This window comes from Erinaceus europaeus, chromosome 1 (assembly GCF_950295315.1).
Source record: "Erinaceus europaeus chromosome 1, mEriEur2.1, whole genome shotgun sequence".
NCBI classification, from domain to species: Eukaryota; Metazoa; Chordata; class Mammalia; order Eulipotyphla; family Erinaceidae; genus Erinaceus; species Erinaceus europaeus.
In genome coordinates this window covers 59,951,496-59,978,710 of record NC_080162.1, presented here as the reverse complement: position 1 = coordinate 59,978,710, position 27,215 = coordinate 59,951,496, and positions in this window count along the sequence as shown.

The window sequence follows — 27,215 nt, the reverse complement described above, 5'->3', positions numbered from 1 at the left end:
TTTTTTGTTCTGTCCCTATCAGCTTTTGGTATCAGGGTGATGTTGGCTTCATAGAAGGTGGAAGGGAGTATTCCTGTTTCTTCAATCTTATGGAAAAGCTTAAGAAGTATGGGTACTAACTGTTTCCTGAAAGGTTTTTAGAATTCATTTGTGAAGCCATCTGGTCCAGGACTTTTGTTGTTGGGTAGGTTCTTAATAACGGTTTCAGTTTCTTTGTCTGTGATTGGTGCATTTAGATTTTGTAGGTCTTCTTGGTTCAGTTTTGGAAGGGTATATGCTTCTAGGAATTGTTCCATTTCTTCCAGATTCTCTAGCTTGGTGGCATATAGTTTTTTATAGAAGTTTCGCAGGATTCTCTGGATTTCTGTGGTGTCAGTTGTGATATCTCCTGCATTGTTTACAATTCTATTAATTTGAGTCTTCTCTCTTTTTTGTTTGGTGAGTCTGGCTAGCGTTTTGTCAATTTTGTTTAATCTTTCAAAGAACCAACATTTGGCTTCATTGATCTTTTGTATGGTTCTTTTATTTTTGATGTTGTTTATTTCTGCTCTAACTTTAGTGATTTCTGTCCTTCTGGATGCTTTAGGGTTTCTTTGTTCATCTTCCTCTAAGTCCTTGAGGTGTGCAGTAAGGTCGTTCATTTGAGCTTCTTCTTGGTGTTTAATATGTGATTTATGGCTATAAGTTTCCCTCTTAGTACTCCTTTAGCTGTGTCCCATACATTTTGGTAGGTTGTGTCTTCATTTTCATTTGTTTCCAGGAACATTTGAATTTCCTGCTTGAGTGATTCTCTGACCCAGTGGTTCTTAAGGAGTATGTTGTTTAGTTTCCAAATTCTTTGTCTTTTGATAATTTTCTGTTTGTTGTTAAATGTTAGTTTTACTCCACTGTGGTCTGAGAAGATACTTGGGATGATTTCAATGTTCTTGAATTTATTGATGCTGTCTTTGTGGCCTAACATGTGGTCTATCCTTGAGTATGTGTTATGTGGATTTCAAAAGAAGGTGTATTCCAGTTTTTTGGGGTGAAGGACTCTGAAAATGTCCAAGAGGTCTAGTCTGTCAATCTCTTCATTCAATTCTCTTCTATCTTTGTTGGTTCTCTGCTTTGTTAATCTAAGTGTGAAGTATTGAAGTCTCCTACTATTATTGTATTACTATTGATGTATTTTTGAATTTCTTTCAATAAGTGCTTGACGTATTTAGATGGTCCCTCATTGGGTGCATAGATGTTAATGATTGTTAAGTCTTCTTGGCTGATTGATCCTCTAATCATTATGTAATGTCCTTGCCTATCTTTTATTACTTTATTTAATTTAAAATCTATCGTATCTGAGATGAGAATGGCTGTTCCTACCCTTTTTTTTGGTCCGTTAGCCTGTATGATAGTTTTCCATCCTCTCACTTTAAGTCTGTGTTTATCTTGTTGTGACAGATGGGATTTTTGCAAGAAGCATATGGTTGGATTATGTTTTCTGATCCATCCCCCCACTCTGTGCCTTTTGATGGGTGAGTTTAAGCCATTGACATTTATTGATATTATGGATTTAATGTATTGTAGTGCCATTGTTCAAAAAAAATTTTTTTTTGTTTGCTCTGATATATTGCCAGTATTGTAGTGATGTTCTTGTTTATAAGAGGTCTTTTAGAACCTCTTTCAGGGCCGGTTTGGTGATGGTTGCCTCCTTTAACTGTTGTTTGTCTAAGAAGGTTTTGATCCCTCCATCTAGTTTGAATGAAAGTCTAGCAGGATATATTATCCTTGGTTGAAACCCTTTTTCATTCAGGGCTCGATAGATATGTTGCCATTCTCTTCTGGCTTTTAGAGTTTGAGTGGAGAAGTCTGCAGATAATCTTATGGGTTTTCCCTTGTATGTGACTTTTTGTTTCTCTCTTGCATCCTTTAGGATCCTTTCTTTATCCTTACTTCTTCTCATTGTGACTATGATGTGTCTTGGTGTCTTCAGGTCTGGGTTGATTCTGTTTGGTACTCTCTGGGCCTCTTGAATCTTGATGTCCTTTCTGTTATTCAGGTCTGGGAAGTTTTCTTCTGTTATTTCCTCTAGAATATTTGCTTCCTCTTCCTCTCTTTCTTCCTCTGGCAGGCCAATTATGCAAATGTTACTTCTTTTGAGATCATCCCATATGTCTCTGTTGTTGTTTTTAGTGTCTCTCAATCTCTTTTTAAGCTCTTTCACCTCCTTCTTAGTTTTCTCTAACTCATCCTCTGTCTCACTAATTCTGTTTTCTGCTTCTGTTAGTCTGCTTTCCCTTGCCTCGGCTTCTTTCTTCATTACAGCTATTTCAGCTTTCAGTTCTCTAATTCCCTCAAGATAATCAGTATTTTCCTTGGGGGTCTCAACTGTTGTTTCCCTAATACTGCCATTCCTTTCCTCCAATGTTGTTTTCATTTCGTTTCCAGAAGATGTGGTCAGAGCTCAAACCACTAGCAGCTTCTCAATCCGCCATCTTCCAGGAACCCCCGTTTGCTTCCCTTCTTGACTTGATTTAAATATGCAGTTAGATATTTTAAAAGGGGAGATTCCCAATTTCTTAGTCATTTTATAAAAATCAATTAAAAATTAAGGTTGCCACTGGCAGTAAATATAACACTGTTTATAGTCCAAGCAGATGATTTTGTGGGCCTCAAGAATTTCCATACTTTTTTGCTAGTACTGAAAATTAAACTGCATGATGAACTCAGGCACAGATCCTGCTACTGATTCATTATGTGACCTTAGGCAAAGCTCTTGATCACTTTGAATCTTGGTTTCCTCATCTCTAAAATGAGGATAATAATACTGGCATAAGTCATAGGGATGTTGTGTGGATAAACTAATTAATGATTGTAAAATGCTTTGAAAGTGCAAAGTGTTGTATAATTGCTAGGTGCTATTATTAAGAAGTATTATTAGTGTGTTGTGTTTAATTTTTATTAAGGTTTCTCTCTGCTTTGAAGTTAGCATCCACGTGGATTGTGGAGTTAGGATACAATTATAGATGTGCTGTTCTAGTCCCTTTCTTGCCTAGAGAGAATATTTAGTAGCTAGTGTAATCATCATCATTATGAAAAGTATCTTTTCAAGATAAAAAGATAAAAAGTGTTCTTCTTTTTAGTAAGTGGAAATTATTCTAACTTTAAAAGTATCAATCAATTCTTTAAAAGCTCATACAGCCTATGTTTCAATGAAGCCTAACAATGTGCAAACTTTGAAATTCAAGACATTTTCTGCTTTAAAATAAGCTAGGAAAGTTCTTGCTCAGATAAACTTTAAATCAGCTGAACAAGCTTTTTATAATTTTCCCACAGTGTTTACTTCAAGGATGAAAACAAGAGAGGTATCCTCCCAAGGAGAGAAGTTTGTATCTGTGGCTGTGTTTTACATTTGCAAAATATTAAAGCCCAAATTCAAATTAATTTTAATTTTCTATATAGACTCCCTGTTGGGAAATGTGTTTCTAGGTACCTAGACACATAGTATTCTCATGAAGGTCAACTGTGCACAATGTTTATAGTTGACTACACAGCACAACTAAATAACAGTGGCTTTGGGGCAGAAAAGACCATGGTCAAGCTTTGGAGACTTTTCTTATTAGTTGTGTGTGTTTTGACAAAATAATTGACACTTCACCTCAGTTTTGTTTCACACATAAAATAAATTATACTTGCCAGCTTACCCGGATAGTGTGTTCACTTTGCCATCCATACGATTCACTTTTGACCCCAACCCCCACTACATTGGAGCAAACATCAGTGCTGTGTCTGTCTCTCCCTCTCTGTGTCTCTTACTTTCTCATTTTATCTGAAAAACTCAGTCCAGAGTGATGAAACTCTTAACTATAAGGGAAAAAAAGACACACTACTTAAATTACTTTCCTAATGAATTAAATGATTTTTAATTTTTTTTCCTTTACTGGGGGAATTAGTGTTTTACATTCCACTATAAATATAATCGTTTGTACATGCATAACATTTCTAACTTTTACACATAACAATGCAATTCCCACTAGGTCCTCTGTCAACCTTTCCCAGGACCTGTACTCTCTCCTCACCTCCCTCAACCCAGAGTCTTACTTTGGTGCAATACACCAACTCCAGCCCAGGTTCTGCTTAGTGTTTTCTATTTTGATCTTGTTTTTCAACTTCTGCCTGAGAGTGAGATCATACCATATTCACCCTTCTTTTTCTGACTTATTTCACTTAACACGAATTTTTCAAGGTCCATCCAAGATGGGCTGAAAACGGTGAAGTTACCATTTTTTATAGCTGAGTAGTATTCCATTGTGTATATATACCACAACTTGCTCAGCCACTCACCTGTTGTACACCTGGGTTGCTTCCAAGTTTGGGCTATTACAAATTGTGCTATTGAACATAGGTATACACAAATCTTTTTGGATGGGTGTGTTGGGTTCTTTAGGATATATCCCCAGGAGATGAATTGCAGGATTATAGGGTAGGTCCATTTCTAGCCTTCTGAGAGTTCTCCAGACTGCTCTCCACAGGGGTTGGACCAATTTACATTGTGCATACAGCAGTGCAGGAGTGTTCCTTTGTCTCCACAAACTCTCCAGCATTTATTGCTGCTACTTTTTCTGATGTATGACATTCTCACAGGAGTGAAGTTGTATCTCATTGTTGTCTTTATTTGCTTTTCTCTGACAATCAATTACTTGGAGCATTTTTCATGTGTTTCTTGGCCTTTCAGATCTCTTCTGTGGTGAATATTCTGTCCATGTCCTCTCCCCATTTTTGGATGGGGTTATTTGTTTTCTTATTGTTGAGTTTGGCAAGCTCTTTATATATTTTGGTTATTAGCCTCTTGTCTGATATATGGCATGTAAAGATCTTCTCCCATTCTGTGAGGGGTCTCTTTGTTTGGGTATTGGTTTCTTTTGCTGTGCAGAATCTCTTTAATTTGATGCAGTCCCTTTGGTTTATTCTTGCCTTAGTCTTCTTTGCAGTTGGATTCATTTCATTGAAGATTTCTTTAAAATTTATGTGGAATAGATGTCTATAGGGTGTGGGGCTTACTTCTGGCTTTTAATTTTATTCCACTGGTCAGTGTGTCTATTTATGTTCTAGTATTAAGCAATTTTAATGACAATAGCCCTGTAATACAATTTGAAATCTGGGAGTGTGATGCCTCTAGTTCTGTTCTTTTTTTTCCTCAAGATTACTTTGGCATTTCTAGGTCTTTTCTGGTTCCAGATAAACATTTGTAATATTTGTTCTATTCTCATAAAATATGTGGTTGGGATCTCGATGGGGATTGCATTAAATGTGTATATGGCTCTGGGAAGTATATTCAATTTAATTATGTTAATTCTTCCAACCCATGAACGTAGAATATCTTTCCACTTCTCTGTGTCTTTTTCGGTTCCCTGAGTAGTGACATAATTTTCAATATATATGTCTTTCACTTCTTTGGTAGGTTTATTCCTACATATTTTATTGTTTTTGTTGCTATAGTAAAATTAATTGATTTATGGATTTCAACTTCTTTTAACTTAATGTTTGCATAGAGAAATGCCACTGACTTTTGAATATTAATTTTGAACCTGACAACTTACTGTATTCCCTGATTATCCCCAAAAACTTCTTGCTGGATTCCTTACATTTTTCTATGTATACCATCATGTCATCTCCAAATAGGGAGAGTTTCACTTCTCTTCCAATCTGTATCCCTTTAATTCCTTGCTCCTGCCTGATAGCTATGGCAAGAACTTCCAACATTATGTTGAGTAGTAATGGTGATAGTGGGCAGCCCTGACTAGTACCTCATCTGAGGGGAAATGCTTCCAGTTTTTTACCATTGAGTATGATGTTGGCTATAGGTTTCCTATATATACACTCTACTATCTTGAGGAATTTTCCATCTATTCCCATTTTTTGTAGCATTTTGATTATAAAGTGATGTTATATTTTTGTCAAAGGCTTTCTCTGCTTCTATTGAAATAACCATGTGACTTTTGGTCTTGCATTTATTGATGTGGTGGATCACGTTGATTGGTTTACATTTATTAAACCAAACTTGCATCCCTGGGATAAACCCCACTTGGTCATGATGAGCAATCTTTTTTAATATATTGCTGTATCCAGTTGGTTAGAATTTTGTTCAGTATGTTAACATCTATGTTCAGCAGAGATATTGGCCTGTAGTTTTATTTTTTTGGTTGTGTCCCTGTCTGATTTTGATATCAGAATGATGTTGGCTTCATAGAAGCTAGAAGGGAATATTCCTGTGTGTTCAATATTCTGGAAGACTTTAAAAAACGTAGAAGTATTAACTCTTCCTTGAAGGTTTTGTAGAATGCATTTTAAAACCATCTGGTCCAGGACTTTTATTCTTGGGAAGTTTTTTTCATAACTGTTTCAATTTCATTGGCTGTGATAGGCCTGTTCATATTATCCAGTTCCATTTTATTTAATTTTTCAAGTTTGTAGATATCTTGGAACTCGTCCATTTCTTCCAGGTTCTCTAGGTTGTTGATATATAGTTCATACAAGTCTTGCAGGATATCTTGAATTTCTGTGGTGTCTGTTGTGATATCTCCTCTTTCATTTACAGTCCAACTTATTTGGGTTTTCTCCCTTTTTTGTTTTGTGAGTCTGGCTAATTTTGTTTACTCTTTCGAAGAACCAACATTTACTTTCATTGATCTTTTGTATGGTTTTCTTATTTTCAATGTTATTTATTTCTGCCCAATTTTAGTTATTTCTGTCCTTCTGGTTGCTTTAAGGTTCCTTTGTTCTTCTTCTTCTAGGTCTTTTAGGTATACAATCAGGTTGTTTATTTCTGCTTTTTCTTGTTTCCTAATATGTGCTTGTATGGCTATGAAATTCCCTCTCAGTATTGCCTTAGCTGTGTCCCAAATATTTTGATAACTGTGTCTTCATTTTCATTGAACTCTTGAAACATTTTATTTCTTCCTTTATTTCCTCTTTGACCCAGTAGTTGTTAAGTAGTGTACTGTTGAGCTTCCACATTTTGGGACTACTGCTAATCTTTTGTTTATTACTTAGTGTTAGCTTAATTTAATTTCACTGTGGTCTCAGAAGATGCTTGGGACTATTTCAATGCTCTTGAATTTGCTGGTGCTGTCTTTGTGGCCTAACATTTGGTCTATCCTTGAGAATGATCCATGTAGACTTGAGTAGAATGTGTATTCCAGTTTCTTAGTGTGAATGACTCTGAAAATGTCCAACCGTCCTAGTTTATCTATCTCCTCATTTATCTCCCTCATTTCTTTTTAAAAAAATTTTATGTATAAAAAGGAAAAATTGACAAAACCATAAAATAGGAGGGGTACAGTTTCACACAATTCTCATCACCAGACCTCCATATCCTAACCCCTCCCCTGATAGCTTTCCTATTCTTTAACCCTCTAGGAGTATGGACCCAAGATCATTGTGGGATGCAGAAGGTTGAAGGTCTGGTTTCTGTAATTGCTTCCCTGCTGAGCATGGGCATTGACAGGTCAATCCATACTCCCAGCCTGTCTCTCTCTTTCCCTAGTGGGGAAGGGCTCTGGGGAAGCAGAGCTCCAAAGCACATTGGTGGGGTTGTCTGTCCAGGGAAGTCTGGTCACATCCTGCTAGCATTTGGGATCCTGGTGGCTGAAAAGAGAGTTAACATACAAAGCCAAACAAATTGTTGCCCAATCATGACCTAAAGGTTGGAATAGTGCAGATGAAGTGTTGGGGGGAGGGTCCTCCATTTGTAGATAACTAAAAGGCATATTTTAGTTATATTTCAAAGGGCCGGTAGCTATACTAGTGTTTGGTGGTCGTTTTTTTTTTTTTTTTTTCTTTTTTGCATGAGCCTGAAATCTGATATGCAGGTGGATCCAAGTTATTGTCTGGGGAGATGATGTCATGGCTGGGAAAAGGACCAGAAACTGGGTCAGGGAGGAGAGTAGCTCTCTAATATAGGAAAGGGGTATAAATATTATTGACTGTAAACCTCATTGATTTGATGTGATCCGGGGCCCATAATTAGCTTAGGAGCCTGTGTGACCTCTGCATCCCTGTAGATTTGAGCTCACATTCTGTGGTCATGAGTAGGAACATTCCATGCTGCCCCTGGATGATATGTCAAGTTGAGAGAGTGGGGTGATAAAGTCCCCTACTATGACTGTGTTGCTGTTAATATATTGCTGTAGCTCTTTCAGTAGATGTTTGATGTATTTAGATGGACTCTCCTTGGGTGCATAGATGTTGATAATCATTAAGTCTTCTTGATTAACTGATCCTCTGAGCAGTAAGTAATGTCCATCTCTTTTTTTAAATTTTATTTATTTTAAAGTTTATCTTGTCAGATATGAGAATAGCTGTTCCTGCCCTTTTTGTGGGCCATTGGCTTGTATGATAGTTTTCCATTCTTTTACTAGAGTCTGTGTTTGTCTTGTTGAGTTAGCTGGGTTAGTTAGTTACAACAATTTATAGACAGCATATTGTTGGATTGTGTTTTCTGATCTAGCTTCCTACTCTGTGCCTTTTAATAGATGAATTTGGGCCATTGATGTTTACTGATATCATAGATTGAAGACATTTTAATGTCATTTTTGCAGATTTTTAGAGTGTTCTGATATATGGAATTATTTTATGGTGGTCTGACTGTTTATACAAGAACTTTCAGAACTTCTTTCAGGGCAGGCTTGGTGATAGTTGATTCTTTTAACTGTTGCTTGTCTGAGAAAGTTTTTATGCCTCCATCTAGTCTGAATTGACAGTCTAGCAGGATACAGCAGTTTTTGTTTAAAGCATTTCTCATTGAGCATTGGATAAATATCTTACCATTCTCTTCTGGCCTGTAGTGTTTGTGTGGACAAGTATGCTGCTAATCTTATGGGTTTTCCTCTGTAGGTGAATCTCTGTTTTTCTCTTGCAGCCTTCAGGATCATTTCTTTATCGTTATTCCTTTTCATTCTAAATATGATGTGTCTTGGTGTCTTTAAGCCTGGGTTAATTCTGTTTGGGATCCTCTTGGCTTCTTGAACCTTTATGTCTTTTGTTGCAGGTGATTTCGTGGGTTCCCAAAGTAGTTCTAGTCCTGTCTTGTTGAGGTCCCAGGTGTTCTCCTTTGATATTCCTAGTTGACTGGGGAGAGGAGAGGAGAGAAACACAGCTGCTTCTGCTTCATATTCCTGCCTCCAGAAGTCTCTATAAATTAAATGATTTTACATGTAATTTACCCTTGAATTAACAACCATCTAGATTCAATATACTAGGGGCTCAAATAATTTTCTTTAAACTTATAAAAGTCTGTGTCTTTTGTCTTATAACCTGTAGCGTGAGGAAAAAGTGATACACAGTTAAATAGGTCAAGAGTTTGGATGGACAATTATAACCACTGCCTTTGCTACTTTCTATTCTTTTTAAAATTCTTTTGCAGATTCATGAACATTTCATTTTAAAATTCTTAGGAACTGTGAATGCAGGGACAATTTACTTACTAAGAAAGATTAAAGCTCTTACCAAAGTAGTCTATTGTTTAAAAGAGTTTTTAGAATTTTATCTTATATTTTTCTACCACAAGGAATAAACACTTCCAGAAACTTCAGAAGGCCAGAACTTTTCAGGTCTTAGCCTTCCAGTATTTTCTCCAAAATGCTACACTTATATGATTGCCTAAATCTTTTTTAAGAGAACAATGTATTTATTCTCCTATAAGCACTGTGCTCAGGAGATGACACTAATATAACAGCTGTTTGGCCCTCCCTCACATATGCAAAAAATGAAGATAACAATAGAATTTTAAAAGGTGTGTTCTCTCTCCCCCTAGCTCCCTGCTGGCACACTTTCTAGACTGATTGCTCTGGTTTTCTACCCAGCTTCCCTTTTCAGAATTTAGATATTTATTTCCATACTACTGGGAGTTTTCTCTGCTGATGACTCACATTTAAATCCCATCTTTGAACCTAGATTCTCTCTCCACCCCTCATCATCCTCATTTTTTTAGAAGGAAAAAAGGGATAGAATTAACTTGAACCATGTTCTATCATATTAAAAGATGATAATCTTTCAAGCCTAGTCACTAATAAGGCATTTCCAAATGCTATTTAAGTAGCAGTAGAGCCAATTTTTCCCTTTCAAGTAAAATTACTTACTGATTAACAATTTTTTGTGGTTTATTTTATATTATTTTGCCTTCACATGCCTAACATTGAGCCATATATTGATTTAAAATGGATGTAATTTCTGTTAAATAGAGTTTGTTTCTCTCAAAAGTCAAACCGCCTTTCTGGAGTTAAACATCAGCGACTGTTCAGTATAGATCATATAATGCCTTAGTCTTGTCTTCATGGTATGCAGTTCTGATCAACTGTTTCACATTGAACCATCAATTTAGTTCTTTTCTCAACCAATCTCAGGTCGTCAGACCAATATCTAAGGTCAATCCTCACCATAGCATGTCCAGGAAAATGTAGGAGGAAACTCAGAAAGCTGTAGACACTAGTTAATATGGGGAGGAACTTGAAGAATAAAGATGAAACTGGATCTAGGAAATGCTATAACAGGATTTAGGAGATAGCATAATGGCTATGCAAATAAACTTTTATGCCTGAGGTACCAAAGTTGAATAAAGGAGGAATCTCCTTTGCTAAGAATTTAACATACTTTCTATGGCTTTGGGAGACAATGATAATATATTATTGGAATGGTTCTTGTAAAGCTAAGAAAAGTTATGGCCTAGAAAATAAAATTAGAATGTCATAATTGTTAATAGTAGGCAAGGTGAAGAGATGAAAAGGCCCAGGGAAGTTGGATAAATAGATAGATAGATAGATAGATAGATGTGTATTCTAAAATATCTATTTATAGTCTGTGGGAAGATCTTATAATTTCCAGCTACTGAAAGAATGATGATTTATTAATGTATAGAGCACTATTACCTCCTATAAGAAGTCTACCACAGACTGAACCAAATATCAAGTATATGGTTTCTGGCTATTGATATTTAAAAAATATTTCTTTATCATTACTAACATAAAGGAGGAATAAAAACATTTTACAGTAGAGTTATATAAGAGAAAACTTTGTATTCTTGGCCCAATGCTATCTATATGCTCTGTGATGGCATCCTCTGAAGAGACTGCTAGTGTCTGGGTAGTTCAATGACTATCACTTTGATCTTATTGTTTCATAGCAACATATTACCAGTTTGACCTACAGTAATCATTGACTATAGTAAATCATGTATGACTGAGACTGAAGGAAATAAGTCTAATGGAACTTCAGAAACCCTCTACGTCAATAGAGTTTTTAAGTTTGAAGTATACTGGGTCACATTCTCCACAGTAAAGGAGAAACTATTATAACTCAAACTTTTTAGTTTAAAAACATATATATGTTGCTTGAAAGGTCTCTTTGGGTTTAAAGGTAGCATTTCCCACACTTAGAGATATTACAAGGCATATTACACAAAACAAAACAAAGCAAAACAATGTTCAACAGAAAGGCACAAAGAATGCTCCTCCACCAATAGAGTCATATTGTCTCACAGAGCCTATGACTAGCCTCTGTCATAAGGGTGGGGGAACCTTTTCTCCTGCCAAGGGTCATTTGGATATTTATAACATAATTCATGGGTCATACATTACTATCGACTTAGAAATTAGCACTTCTTAAACTATGAATCCCAGCTGTGGTTTTCTTGGCTGGGAAGACCCAATGATTCCAGTCTATGGGCCACATGTTCTCTACCCTTGCAGTGAGGAAATCACAAAATAGACCCCTATAGTGAAGGAGCAAGACCATACCACATTATGCATCTTTTGAAAAATAATTACAGGACAATAGTAACATGGTATTTATTAACCAAAGGCCATTCTATAGTTATCCAGCAATATAATACATATATCTAGGCACCTATTAAATGAAGTCAGAAATAACCCTGATTATCATTTTTCCGAGTAAATCACCTACTTGTTTATACTTTCCATTTATGCTCTTTTGTCTAGCAATCTTATTTCTCACAGGGAAAATATGTCTACCTGAAAGCTTGGTAGAGATTTCATTAAGTATAAACACATAGCTACAGGAAAGGATCACATGGAAGAGATGCATTGTAAATTATCTTTAGATGCTTGGTAGTCTCCCTTTAGCTAAATCCTATTTCTTCCTATCCTGAAGCACACCAGTTCATTTTTTTTGGTTCCTACTTCAATATTAACAATTTGATGTTTACTTTGAAGCACTAAGACTTGTCGTCACCTCTCTATTTCAAAGACAAACACATACAAGGCAAAGTGTTAGCTCTTATCAGCTCCTACTATGTGCCAAGCTTCTTATATGCTTATCAGCACTTTTAAGATCCACAAACAACTGTATGAGTTGAATATATTAATATAGCTGCATTATTCCCCTGATAGATGACAAAATAGAAGCAGGGGAAGGTTAAGTAACATATCTGAGATCTTTTGGCTAGGAAGTGGCAGAACCAGGGGTGGAGTTTCAGTTTAAGAGGGTGGTGCTTTCTGAGCCCACCCTCTTAACCATCATGTTATCCTGTCAACAGTGTGAGCTTTCAAAACAACATGAAATATTTGGCATGCTGCAGAAAGCAACTAGGGCATTTGAGATTGAAAAGACAAAGAGGTGAAATTCTTCACAGGTGGTCAAGATTAAAAGAGCTAGAGAGCTTTTTATACCATTTCTAAAGTATAGAATCTAATGGAAAACTTAAAACTGCACTTTATTTTCCTGCCTAAATTTGGTTGTGTGCAAGAAGATAATTCTGACTAACTAAACTTGCTTGGGGTTTTAAGACGGTCTCAGCCACTTAAAGATCAAATTGAAAAGAATTAAAATTAGCATTTGTTTTCTAAAAATTCATGTAATTCTTAGCAATGATTTAGTCCTTCTAGACAACATAAATTATATATGCAAATTGCTTCTAATTAGGCCTTTCTCTCTAGATTACTGAACCCCTACACAATAGATTTTAACTAGTTTACACCAGCATACATACCTAGTGTTTCAGTAGAAATATACCCATTGTCAAGGAAATAAATTTACTTAGACTTTTGAAAGCATTTCAAAGCATTAGAACAATTTTAAGTCTAAAAAGTTTTATTTTTTATGTTAGAAAAATTTGCATATTTTCTGATAGCTATTGAATTATGTTTGACATATCTTTTCAAGGAGTGACTCATGGATCTTTTGTTGAATCCCACAATTTTAAATGCTTTGTATAACATAGAGATGGTTTTTACATTCCCCCCATTTATCAGAAACATAATTCACCAATAAATAAGTAAAGATACTAAAAAACATAATACACAATTTAATCATTTTTGTGGTTCTTTGGACTTTTTATACTAAAGATCTTTTTAATTTGGCTTTTAATTTAGAATGAATTGATTTAAATATAGGGACTGTCAGTTGTATTATTATCTAAGTGAATCTCAGAGAGAAAGGTAAAGGGACCATCTTGCATTACCAGTGATGTTCTTTCTTTTCAGTGTGTTAAAAAACAGATTGTCAGTCTGATTGAGCAAAAAAAGAAATCTGACATAAATAAACCTAATCCTAATATTTTTCCTTAAAGCCTTTAGGATTTAATTTAAATGTGTGTCTTGAGACAGGATTAAAAGTAAGGTACATTTGGAAAATTATTTAAAAATTATAATATGAAAACTTATCTACTTCATAGCTATCTGCTGAGGTAATTAAATGGATTTGTGTAAATAAAAAAACACAACACAAACTGTAATATATGTAAATATTTAATTTAGGAAATGCATCTATATTATTTTCTGATACATAGTGGTAAGTATTCCTTCTTCCATTGAGTTCCTTTCCTAAATATGTGGCTTTGTTTTTCTTTTTCTTTTTTCATTGTTTTTATTTTTTATTCAGAGTATGCAAGACTATTATATTACAGTGTATATTATACCCACCATCAAAGTTCTGTATCCCCACCCTTCTATCTCCCAAAGATAAGCATCATAGTTCTCAGGAGACCAATTTTTTATTGGGTTAATTTTACTTCTTTTGTAGATCTATAGCAATTCTGTATATCAGTCACATGTCTGATGTGTGATGTGCAAATATACTTACCCCTTTTTTCCTTTTATCCATGTTTAATTTGCTTTCAATGTGTAGAAACTTTTGAGTTTCATGTAATACTATTTATTTACTCTTATTTTCATTTCCCAGGCTCAGAGTAAAAACACATATTTGATGTGAACATTCTGCCAAGTTTCACCAATATTTTCTTCTATAAATTGTATAAATTTTTATCTAATATCTAGATCTTTAATCTACTTTGATTTGACCTTGGTGTTTGGTGTTAGGTGGAGGTCTCATTTCATTTTCTACATTTTTCCAGCACCATTTTTTGAAAAGAACCCCATTGAATGAGCTTGGCTTCTTTGTTATATATTAAGTGTCTCTATATGTGTAGGCTCATTTCTGGCCTTTCAATTCTGCTCCATTGACCCAGGTATCCATTTTTATTCTAGTAGCATGAAGTTTTAATTACTAAAGCTTTGTAGTATAAACTGAAGTTGGGGAGCATGATACTTCCACATTTTACCTCTTTTTCTTTTTCTCAGAAGTGCTTTGGCAGTTTGTGGCTTTTTGTGATTCCACACAGTTTTTTTGTTTTTTTTTTTTTTTTTGGTACAAATTGTTTAACTTTCTTGAAAAATGCCACTGGAATTTTTAGAAGAATTGCACTAAAATTATAGATTTCTTTTGGTAGAAAAGTCACCTTAATAATTCTCCCAATCCATGAACAAGGGATTCTCTTCCACTTCATGTGTCCTTTTCTATTTATTTTATCAGTGTTCTATAGTTTTTGTTGTAAAGGTCCTTCACCTTCTTCATGAGATTCACCCCAAGGTATTTTTGAATTTTAAGTTTCATTTCTCGAGTCTTTGATGTGGTGGGGACTGGTTGAAAACAGTCTGGCCTCATACCTGGTTGAAAACAAGGCAAAGTAGTTAAATTTATTTTCATATGTAATCTCATCAACAGAGTTCTTCAGATGATTTGGTAAGACAGGAAGCTGTCATGAGGGTTTTGTCTTACATATTTTTGTTTCTACAAATCGTGTGTGGAATTCATAGAGTGATTAAGTCTATAGTAAAGGCATTTGATTTTAAATATTAAAACCATCTTGTTTCTATGGTGTCCAAAATAGGCATGCTATGTAGATATAAAATTCTTGGTACCGGGTAGTAGCACAGTGAGTTAAGTGCACATGGCCTGAAGCACAGGGGCTGGCATAAGTATCCATAAGCATAAGATTTGAGCCCTCGCACCCCCCGCCCCGCTTGCAGGAGGTTCAGAGGGTTCATTTCAAAAGCAGTGAAACAGGTCTGCAGGTATCTGTCTTTCTCTCCCCTTCTCTGACTTTCCCTCCTCTCTCAATTTCTCTCTGTCCTATGCAACAATAGCAGCAATAACAACAACAGCAACAATAATATGGGCAACAAAAATAGGAAACATGGCTTCCATGAGTAGTAGATGCATAGTGTTCAGATGCACTGAATCCTAGTGATAACCCTGGAAGCAAAAAACAAAAACAAAAACAAAACAATATGTTTTCCATTTTTATTCTGAAAGTTGCTTTCCTAAAACTAACAAACAGCTCTGGAAAAGAAGCTTCATATTTGAGACACAGTTTTTACAAACAAAAGAATAAAAGATCTAGACTCATATCACCTCCTAACCTCAATTTCCTTACTTTTTTTGTGGTTTTCTAGGAAAATTGTTGCTCTAAATTCTCTCCTAGATAAAAATTGGAATTTAACATTTTGGTCAACTTCCCCTGAATGCAATGGTGTAAAGGAGGTAAAGACGTAAGTTGAAGGTTCTATGTGTTTATTTACCTGAATAAAATACAGAAAAATTATAAATCAAAGCAAATAAAAAGAGTATAAAAATATAGATACCTAAGTTGTATAATCAGTACTGAATTACATAATTGGGCACCAGTGCAGGATTGATGACATGGTAGTGGCATTACTGCTTTGCTCTTGTGATTGTTACAAATAGTTAAGCTATTCTTTGACTTTTCCCTAGTGCTTTCATGTTGCTTATCATAGTCTAGGACAGAAATGATTTTGCTAAACCCACTATAAAACGTCCCACAGATTCAGATTTATAACTGGAAGACTCATTAAAGTGTTCCTTTTTCTTTTAATATTTTATTTATTTATTCCCTTTTGTTGCCCTTGTTGTTTTATTGTTGTAGTTATTATTGTTGTTTTCGTCGTTGTTGGATAGGACAGAGAGAAACGGAGAGAGGAGGGGAAGACAGAGAGGGGGAGAGAAAGACAGACACCTGCAGACCTGCTTCACTGCCTGTGAAGCGACTCCTCTGCAGGAGGGGAGCCGGGGTTTGAACCGGGATCCTTATGCCGGTCCTTGTGCTTTGTGCCACCTGCGCTTAACCCGCTGCACTACAGCCCGACTCCCAAAGTGTTCCTTTTTCATCTTTCAAATAAGTTGAGTCCTTACTGACTACATCTATAATAGATAAAAATACAGATGCTGAATTATTTCTTCTCAGAAAAATGACCCATCAAAATATTGTCCAGAAGTAAAAGGACCTCCTTTATAGTACAAAGGTAATATTCTAATTAAATATTAGTTGTGCTAAAATACTTTTTGCTTATTAGATCATAATAGTTATTATTGACTAAAATATTTATCATTAAAATTGATGAGGTCTTAATATCACTTTTCTGATCAATCTTTTGTTTTGATCAATAATTTATTCATATATGTAGCTTCCTTATTTTATTCTTTTTTTGGTATTTATTTATTTATTTATTTATTTTGTTGCCCTTGTTGTTTTGTTGTTGTAGTTATTATTGATGTCATTGTTGTTGGATAGGAAAGAGAGAAATGGAGAGGGGGGGGAAGACAGAGAGGGGGAGAGAAAGACAGACACCTGCAGACCTGCTTCACCACCTGTGAAGTGACTCCCCTGCAGGTGGGGAGCCAGGGACTCGAACCGGGATCCTTCCTCTGGTCCTTGTGCTTAGCGCCACCTGCGCTTAACCCGCTGTGCTACCGCCCGACTCCCTATTTTATTCATTTTTAAGATCTTAGTGTCTTGAAGGACAACCATTAGATGACTAATGCCAAGCACTGAGTGCAATTGCCTTTTGAAAAATCAAAATTATGAAAATAAAGCCAAAAATCTTAAATTATTACATAATGTAGAAATGAAAATGTGAATATATGATAACATGATAATAGAGTTTAGTTTTCGTAATGTTTGATAAATACTGGACAGAAAACAAATATTTAGGAACATGTTTGTAGTTATGGGAAGGTAACATGATTAGGGAAGAAGAGCTTTATACCTGAGGCTTAGGCATTAAGTTCAATCTCTGGTATAATCATAAACCAAAGCTGAACAGTCCTCTTCTAGAAAGAAAGAGAAAAAGTGTTTATAGAATAAATTGTTCTAATTTTGAGTAGGAAAAGTGGAGTTTGATTTATTTATGTTTTGCTTTTTTTGCAACTATTAATTTTAATTACTGTATAATTTGTTTTCAAGGTTCATTTATCTTCATGCTTACTGATGTAATTCCATTGCTTATTACCACACAGAGAGAACTTGCCATCTCTAAAAATAAGAAATCTATTTAAGTATCATTTCAATGTGATAATGAATCGAAAAGTAGTTGGACTTTATTTTATTTTTTCATGATTTGATTTGTTTCACAAGTTCCTCTTAAGTGGGAAATATATGGGACTAATGGTGATAAGGGGAGCAGATGATTTTTTTCCTACCATTTTATCTGTAAAACTGACATGATATGAATCTATAAATAGGCAGGAGACAATTGCTATGACTTGAAGAAATATATTATCATTCTAAAATTAATCTTCATATTCCTCCATTTCTCATCCCCAAAGTGCTGCCTGAAGACCCTTTGGTCTTAGACCCTCCTACTGCTATCACCAAATAAAGCTAGAATATGCTCTGAGAACTACTGTCTAAAGTTAGGAAGAACAGCCTGGGAAATAGTTAAATAGTTCATCCTGTAGAGTACAAGCCTTGGATCTCTGAGACTTGGGTTTCAGTCCCTGGTGCTACAAATGACAATATGGTCTCTGTCTCTTTTATAAAATAAATCAATATAAAAAATAAAGCTAATCAACATTTTTAGGAAATAGGTTAGAAATTAGTGGCCCATAAGTATTAAATATGATGGATTGGACTGGGGGGATAGCATAATGCTTATACAAAAAACTCTCTTGCCTGAGGCTCAAAGGTTCCAGGTTCAATTCCTAGCACCACAGCCAGGGCTGTGCTCTGGTTGATATCTCTCTCTCTCTCTCTCTCAAATAATATAAAATATTTAACAAATATGATAGATATAAAATAATTAATTTTTTTTCCTATGGAAGTCCACTAACCTAGAATTAACAAAGATCTACATGGTTTATTTGCTCACTAGCACACTTTTGTTCAATCTGTTTCTCCTCTTCTCCTTTCTCTGGGACCATAGCATCACTTAAACTCACACCATTGCATCCGTTTCTGGGACACTAATGGAAACATTTGTGAGGTGAGGCAAATACGTAAAGTGATTCTAGAAGATTGAATGGAAGCTCTATGGAATGGAAATAATGCAAAGAAGTTTTGTTTTGACTTACCACTAGTTGACTAGATGCCCTGATTTGCTACTATCCATGTGTTTTGAAGCTGCACTTAAATATCATATATATTGCAAAAAAAGCAGAGAATAGTAGGAAATTTTAATAGTTATTTAGAGAGTTCTTTTTTATACTGCATGAGACTTTTTCAGCAAAGCTAGCTCATCTGATAGGGCTTAAGCTTGCTATGTGAATGGTGAGGTTCAAACTCCAATACCACAATGCCAAGGCTAGCTCTCATGTTGTAGCATTTCTATATCACCTTGTATTTCTCTTTCTGAAATAAGAAGAATGAAAAAAATTATCCCAGGATCAATGAAGTTATACATACACAAGATTCCAGAGCCACCCCACCCCCCTCATTTTTTCTTTAATATCTGATAAGTATAGGGCACCATACTGGTGTCAAAGACTAAAACAATAAAGTATAGTTCTTTTTTATCTTGGGAAGGAACTTAAGAGCAGGTGAAGTACAAGTAAGATCAAGGGTTAAAGTCAGAAGAAGGAAAACACTTCTTCTAGCGTTTGCCCTTCTTCCGTAGCCAGTCAACAGCGTCAGGTTGAGCCTGATGTAAAGTTTCGAGACTTCCTTTGACTCTGGAGAGGTGGCAGTCGTTGACTATGTGGGTCATAGTCTGTCTGTAGCCGCAGGGGCAGTTCGGGTCGTCTCTGGCTCCCCAGCGATGGAACATAGCGGCGCACCGGCCATGGCCTGTTCAATAGTGATTGAGGAGGACCCAAATTGATGAAGTTTGACTAAGATAATGAATAGTAAATTAAAACACTTAGGAAGACTAGAAAGATTGGAGAAGAATGAAGCTGGTACTCAGAGTGCAGGATATTGATAGTATATAGAAAGAATAGAATTAACTCACAAGGATAGTGTGCTGCTATTCCATGTGTAGGTTCCATTTTGAGCCCAACCCCCACTGCATTGAAAGAAGTGTAAATGTGGCCTCATTCTTTTTCTCCCTCTCCCTCTCCTCTTCCTCTCTCTCTCTCTCTCTGCCTCTCTGTTTCTATATACTAATAAAATAGAGATGGGGGGGGCAAGAATAGGATAGCATCACTGAACTTGTAATTTTTCATATTATATAAATTTGAGGGGTTTTTAATATAGTATACAGATGGGAAAATTAAAAAAAAAAATGGCATGAGTCACCAAGAGGAGAAATATATTACAATAGGGTAGGAAGAACAGCAAGTTCTGAAAAGTTCTCATTAAACATTCTTGCAGCTACCTGTCTATAACACTAGTTTAAAAGACTTGTCCTGATGATGGATTTCAGTGTATCAGTTTAACTGATTAACCTATACTTCTCATTGTTAAGAAGCCAAAAATCCACTCTCTGATGGGAATTATTGTCACTCTTAAAAGGTGCTCTTCAAATACTGTTTAAACTTTCTGTAGACTGCTAAGATTTTTAAATCTTTTAAATGTTGGCAATCCTATTATGGCATTTGGTTTATTACTACTGCCTCGTAGATAATAATGTTGAAAAAAAAGATGGAGTGAAATATTAAAGTGAACAGCAGAGGAAAATTTATATATTTATCTGAGACTTGTAAGGTGTCATCTTGCTTTGTATCTATCTATGTTCTCCAACACCCTGAAGCCTTAATCATAACTTTCATGCAGTTTTACATGTGTAGACATTTCTTCATTATGATTTTCTAATTCCCTATTGTTTCTACAAAGACAATATTTGTCATTTTGAATTGGTGTCCAGGTGGCTGCTGTCATAGTAAATCCATTTTCAGATGTTGCTCATACCCACTGAAGTGATGTATATTTTTCAAGTTTGTTTCTTTGCTGGGAGAGAAATTTTCTGTCATCTTTGACAGCTGAACAACAAGAGAGATTGCAATCTCACTTCCTTCTCAATATTCTCTACCTTAGCAGCATCATGACTAAGCAACATTTTAGATGATTGACCAACAAATGTTTCCTGTCAATCTTGTCATGCTTTTGGAAATCAGAGGACAGCTTTTTTTTTTCAGTTGTGATTTTTCAGTCCTCTTGGTTTTGAAGTATGAGTTATGATTTTTATTATGTATAAAGTTTATTTGTTCCATAATCTAAGTCTGGAAGGGAAATGAAGCATGGTTACTTTTTGTACTGGGTTGTTAAAGAAGGTAACTTTCCTTTCATTAATATCTCTATATTTATAGCATACAGTATCAAAATTTTGATAGGAACTATTACTACTACTTTGTGTTATTATTGCTGTATTTATGTGATATTAGTGAAAGCAAAGTTACCTTCTTTAACAACCAAGTACAAAAAGTTTCTTCTTATGAAATTTCTTTACCAAGGGTGATAATTTTTTTTGGTTATCATGAGATTTTTGTTTGATTGTTTAGCAGTATGGATGTAGGACTATATACTGTCTTTAACAGGACCTTGGGGATTTAGATTGACTCCCATCTGTAGAGTAGACCAGATACTTAATAGGTTTTTGTTAAATGAATGAGTGAGAGACTAAATAATAGATGAATTAAGGATAAAAGGTTAAGTAAATTAATGAGTGAGTGAATTAATGAAATATCTAGGAGAAAAATTAGCTTTGGTCATCTTGATCCTCCCAGTTGTCTGCTCATAGTAGGTGCTCAAAGATGTTAACTGTGCCTTGGCCAGAACCCCATGATCATGACTCTCAAAGAGCTTTGAAACTTTTTTCCCCCTTTTAACTGATCTTAGTTTTTGCTAGAACTCATTACCTTTTTGTTTTTACTTTTATTTTTGTTTTCTTACTTATTTCTTTTCTTTTTTAAAAATCAGATTGCAAGATTACAGTTTATAGTTCCACACCACATTCACCACCAAAGGGATGTCATAAGTTTTTTTAAAACCTGAACTACATTTCACACACAAAAATATAGCAAACATTGAAAGTAGGTGGGAAAGGGAGCATTGCCCCTCTACAAGCTTTCTTTTTTCTCAGAATTGGAGAAATATCCCAATGTATAAAAGCACAGGATTTTCACCCTGAGGCTTCAGAGGACCCAAATCCAACTCCGAACACCATTATAAGCCAGAACTATGTAGTGCTCGGATCTCTGTTCCATTGTTCCTTTTTTTTTTTTCTTCATAAAAATGAATGGATAACTCTTTAATAAACTCTTCTTTTCAATCTTCTCTGGTTTTTTTTTTTTTTGTTGTTGTTGTTCTTTTTCATAGTCCCTAAAATTGCTAGATGAAAAGGAAGAAAACAAAGCAAACATTTCATAATTGGTCTTAACTTATAACTAAGGGAAGAAAATGAGTTTTTAAAAAATACCTAACATTTTGTTGTTTTGCTGTTTTCTTCCCTACTAAGTCTTTAACTTCCAAGGGTTCTTGTTTTGCATTCCATTCTAAATTCAACTCCAGCTCCAGTGTTTTTCCTCTAAAAGGTTATTCATACATATAGCATAGGCTTAGAAGACTATGACTGTAAATTTGATCTTACTAGGACTCATGTAATTTACAGCAAATTCTTTTTTTTTAAGTTATTTCTTTTTAAAAAAATTATTTATTACTGGATAGAGACAGAGAGAAACTAAAAAGGGTGGGGGAGATAGAGAGGGATAGAGATAGAGAGACACCTGCTATCCGGCTTTGCCACTCATGAAGCTTTCCCCCTTTGGTGGGGACCAGGGGCTTGAACCTGCATCCTTGCACACTGTGTGCACTTAACCATGTGCAACACTGCCTGGCCCTTAGAGCAAATTCTTTATCTTTCCATTTTTTAGTTCTTTCATCTGTATAATGGGATAATGATGCTAGTATTCATATTATTAGTTTGTCCTAAGACATAAATAAGTAAGTAAATAAATAAATAGATGTAAAGTGCCTGGGTGAGCAGCATAAAGTATGGTTTATGCATATGTATTTTAAATTTTTTTTTGTATTTTATTTACTTTATTTTTGAGAGAGATGCAGAGAGAGAAAGACACAGAGGCAAATACCAGAGCACTGCAAACCTCTGGCTTATTGTGGTGTGAGGGATTGAACCTGGGACTTCGGAGTCTCAGGCACAAGAGTCTCTTTGCATAACCATTATGCTATCTATCCCCGCCCTATGCATGTGTCTTAAATAAAATGATACATAGTGCCTCATATTTAAGTGTAGAAGTACTGTACATCTTATCTACCAATAATATGCATAGTCTTATCTTGGCAACAACACATTTGCTTTGAGATATCTGCCCTGAGTTTCCCTGATAAGTATAGCTGAAGTAAATAACTGGAAGCCAATTACAATTAATAATTATAACAAGACTGCAATTATTTTCTTTTTAATTTTTTAAATTTATTTAAAAAAGGAGACATTAACAAAACCATAGGATAAGAGGGGTACAACTCTATACAATTCCCACCACCAGATCTCCATATCCCATCTCCTCCCCTGATAGCTTTCCTATTCTTTATCCCTCTGGGAGTATGGACCCAAGGTCATTGTGGGATGCAGAAGGTGGAAGGTCTGGCTTCTGTAGTTGCTCCTCCGCTGAACATGGGCATTGACAGGTCAATCCATACTCCCAGCCTGCCTCTCTCCCTCCCTAGTAGGGTGGGGGTCTGGGGAAGTGGAGCTCCAGGACACATTGGTAGGATCCTCTGTCCAGGGAAGTTGCAATTATTATTCTAAGTAAACCCTTCCTTTTTCAGTTTTGAGTAAACTAAAAAAGTTTTAATAAGTAAAGTTCATCTCTTAAACAATATATTATAAGAGACTTGGTAACTTCTCCTTAATATTAATTCACTTATTCCATGCCCAATTTTATGTAATTCCATCAATCTTTATCTTATTTAAAATGGTATTTATCTATTTATTCATTCATTCATTTATTACCAGAGTATTGGTGCTCCTAGAGACTGAACCAGGGACACTTGGTGCCTTAAGCATGAGACACTTTTTCCATAGCCATTATGCTGTCTCCTCAGCTCCAAAATGTGTTATTACATAACTATCTTATAAATCTCAGAATAAATTCATGTGACTTGATAAATTACTTTAATCAGTTATATTACAATGACCTTTGGCAAGACAAGGCTGTGATTTATTTCTGTTTTGTTTGTTTGCTTGCTTGCTTGCTTTATTGGCGGGGTGGTGGTGCTGGTTTACAGTATAGTCTTTCACACATAGGCACAACTTCTCATCTCCCATTTATTGGTGTCTAGGAGCCAAAATAGTTGTCCCTTCATCTTCTCCATCTCCCTCTTTGCCCAGTATCTTTTGCTTTGGTGTAGTACACCCAGATATACTTAAATAGTTCAGTAGGGATTTCCCCTCCATCCTTTCTTCTTCAGAGGCTGATTGCAAAGTAAATATAAGTCAATAGAAGTTTAAAAGCCTGTCTGATTTTCTTGTAGCTTATAGCTTTTTGGCTTAAAACAGCTGTACACTATCAAAAGTAGGATTTACTCTATCATTTGAATTCTTCCTTGACTCAAGTACATAAATTTAAGGATTGCTTCAGTATTAGGAATGATATATCAGCAGTAATAAAGTGTTGCACAAGGGTAGACCAAATCAGTCTAGTGGGGAACACCATTTATATAAGCTCAGAATAGAATGTAATTTTGGTCATTCTCCCAAGTAAGTGAACTATCAGTGGGACTAAAAATAGTTCTTATTCTTTTGTTCAATACCCAAGCTCTAGTACAGATTTCTTAAAGTTTGTGTGTATATGTTTCTTTCTTTGGTATCTACATTTTCCTCTTTAGAATAAATTAAATGCATATAATGGAGAAAGTTACTCAGAAAAGTTATTCTATAGAAATACCACAACTTAAAACCCAGAGATTTCTCATTGCTTAGGGCATTGCCTTGACATATATTTGACTTGATTTTCAAACTCCAGCACTGCACAGAAGTGTCACAACAGTGAAGGAATTTTTTCCTGCTATAGTGTCGTTCTTTTTCTTTTTCTTTTAAAGATTTAAAAAAAAAATTATTAATGAGAAAGATAGGAGGAGAGAGGGAAAGAACCAGACATCACTCTGGTACATGTGCTGCTGGGGATTGAACTCAGGACCACATGCTTGAGAATCTAGTGCCTTAGCCATTGCACCACCTCCCAGACCATGTGTCTTTCCCTTTCTTCATCTCTCTCTATCTGAATGAATAAAAGTTACTCTGGGAGAAGTAAACACATGTGTAGCACCCTGTCTCTGCTGATTAAAAATATTTTTAAATAAGTGTATGAAAGAGCATTTTACCTGCTTTTCATCAACATATTAAATAACAAGAGCTGAGAGAATGTGTGAAAATAACTATAATTCCTGAGTAGTGATTAATATAAATGATATTTTGAATTTCTGTATGAACTAGAAAGCAGTAGGATAATATCTGTCATTTACACTGCTGAGGAAGTGGCAGGTTTTCCTAAAATCACTTTGAATTGCCCCCTTCTATATACAAGTGACTCATATAATCAATAGATTTCAGTTGGGGTCCTAAAAGAGGGACTTGGGAGTCCTAGTAGTAACACACCAATGCTGCATAAATGTTGCCATAGACAAATACCAGATTTCATCCCATGGCACCCATTTAGGAAGCTTCACTGATGATGAAGCACTGCGATAAATGTTTCTCCTACTCTCAATTTGTCTGTCTTTATGGGAGGAGGTTGGGGACAGGAGCAGTGAATTCTTCATTCTTCCTGCAAGTACTGAGCCCCAGCAATAACTCTTGTGGCAATTTAAAAAAACAGAGAATTTTTCCCCCATTCAAGTTCATGGATTTTAAGTCCCTAAGGATAAAGAGATATATATCTCATTTTCATCTTTGAAAAACAGAATCCAACTGCTGAAGCATGCATGCGATGAGGTGAAAGAATTCCCAGAGGCAGGAACTGTAACACTAGTATACTCTCCACTAGCCATTCAAATGTTCCCCAAAGTAAATGTAATATTAACAAGAATGGGATGTTTGGTTAAATAAATCAATTATATTTAGAAAATAAATGTTTTTCACTAAAGTTAGAGCAGAAATAAACAACATCGAAAATAAAAGAACCATACAAAAGATCAATGAAGCCAAATGTTGGTTCTTTGAAAGATTAAACAAAATTGACAAAACCCTAGCCAGACTCACCAAACAAAAAAGAGAGAAGACTCAAATTAATAGAATTGTAAATGATGCAGGAGATATCACAACTGACACCACAGAAATCCAGAGAATCCTGCGAATCTTCTATAAAGAACTATATGCCACCAAGCTAGAGAATCTAGAAGAAATGGAACAATTCCTAGAAGCATATACCCTTCCAAAACTGAACCAAGAAGAACTACAAAATCTAAATGCACCAATCGCAGACAAAGAAACTGAAACCATTATTAAGAACCTCTGCAACAACAAAAGTCCTGGACCAGATGGCTTCACAAATGAATTCTACAAAACATTCAGGAAACAGTTAGTACCCATACTTCTTAAGCTTTTCCATAAGATTGAAGAAACAGGAATACTCCCTTCCACCTTCTATGAAGCCAACATCACCCTGATACCAAAAGCTGATAGGGACAGAACAAAAAAGGAAAACTACAGACCAATATCTCTGATGAACATAGATGCCAAAATATTAAACAAGATCTTGGCCAACTGGATACAGCAACATATCAAAAAGATTGTTCATCACGACCAAGTGGGATTCATCCCAGGAATGCAAGGCTGGTTCAGCATCCATAAGTCAATCAATGTCATTCACCACATCAATAAAAGCAAAGCCAAAAACCACATGATTATCTCAATAGATGCAGAGAAAGCCTTTGACAAAATCCAACACCCATTCATGCTCAAAACTCTACAAAAAATGGGAATAGATGGGAAATTCCTCATGATAGTGGAGTCTATATATAGCAAACCTACAGCCAACATCATACTCAATGGACAGAAGCTGAAAGCATTGTCCCTCAGGTCGGGGACTAGACAGGGCTGTCCACTGTCACCGTTACTCTTCAACATAGTATTGGAAGTTCTTGCCATAGCAATCAGGCAAGAGAAAGAAATCAAAGGAATACAGATTGGAAGGGAAGAAGTCAAGCTCTCACTATTTGCAGATGATATGATAGTATACATAGAAAAACCTAAAAAATCCAGTAGAAAACTACTGGAAGTTATTAGGCAATATAGCAAGGTATCAGGCTACAAAATCAATGTACAAAAATCAGTGGCATTTCTTTATGCAAACACTAAATCTTAAGAAGAAGACATCCAGAAATCACTCCCCTTTACTGTTTCAGCAAAATCAATCAAATACCTAGGAATAAAGTTGACCAAAGAAGTGAAAGACTTGTATACTGAAAACTATGAGTCGCTACTCAAGGAAATAGAAACTGATACCAAGAAATGGAAAGATATCCCATGATCATGGATTGGAAGAATAAATATCATCAAAATGAATATTCTCCCCAGAGCCATATACAAATTTAATGCAATACCCATCAAAGTTCCAACAAGCTTCTTGAAGAGAATAGAACAAACACTACAATCATTTATCTGGAACGTGAAAACACCTAGAATTGCCAAGACCATCTTAAGGAAAAGAAACAGAAATGGAGGCATCACACTGCCAGACCTTAAACTATATTATAAAGC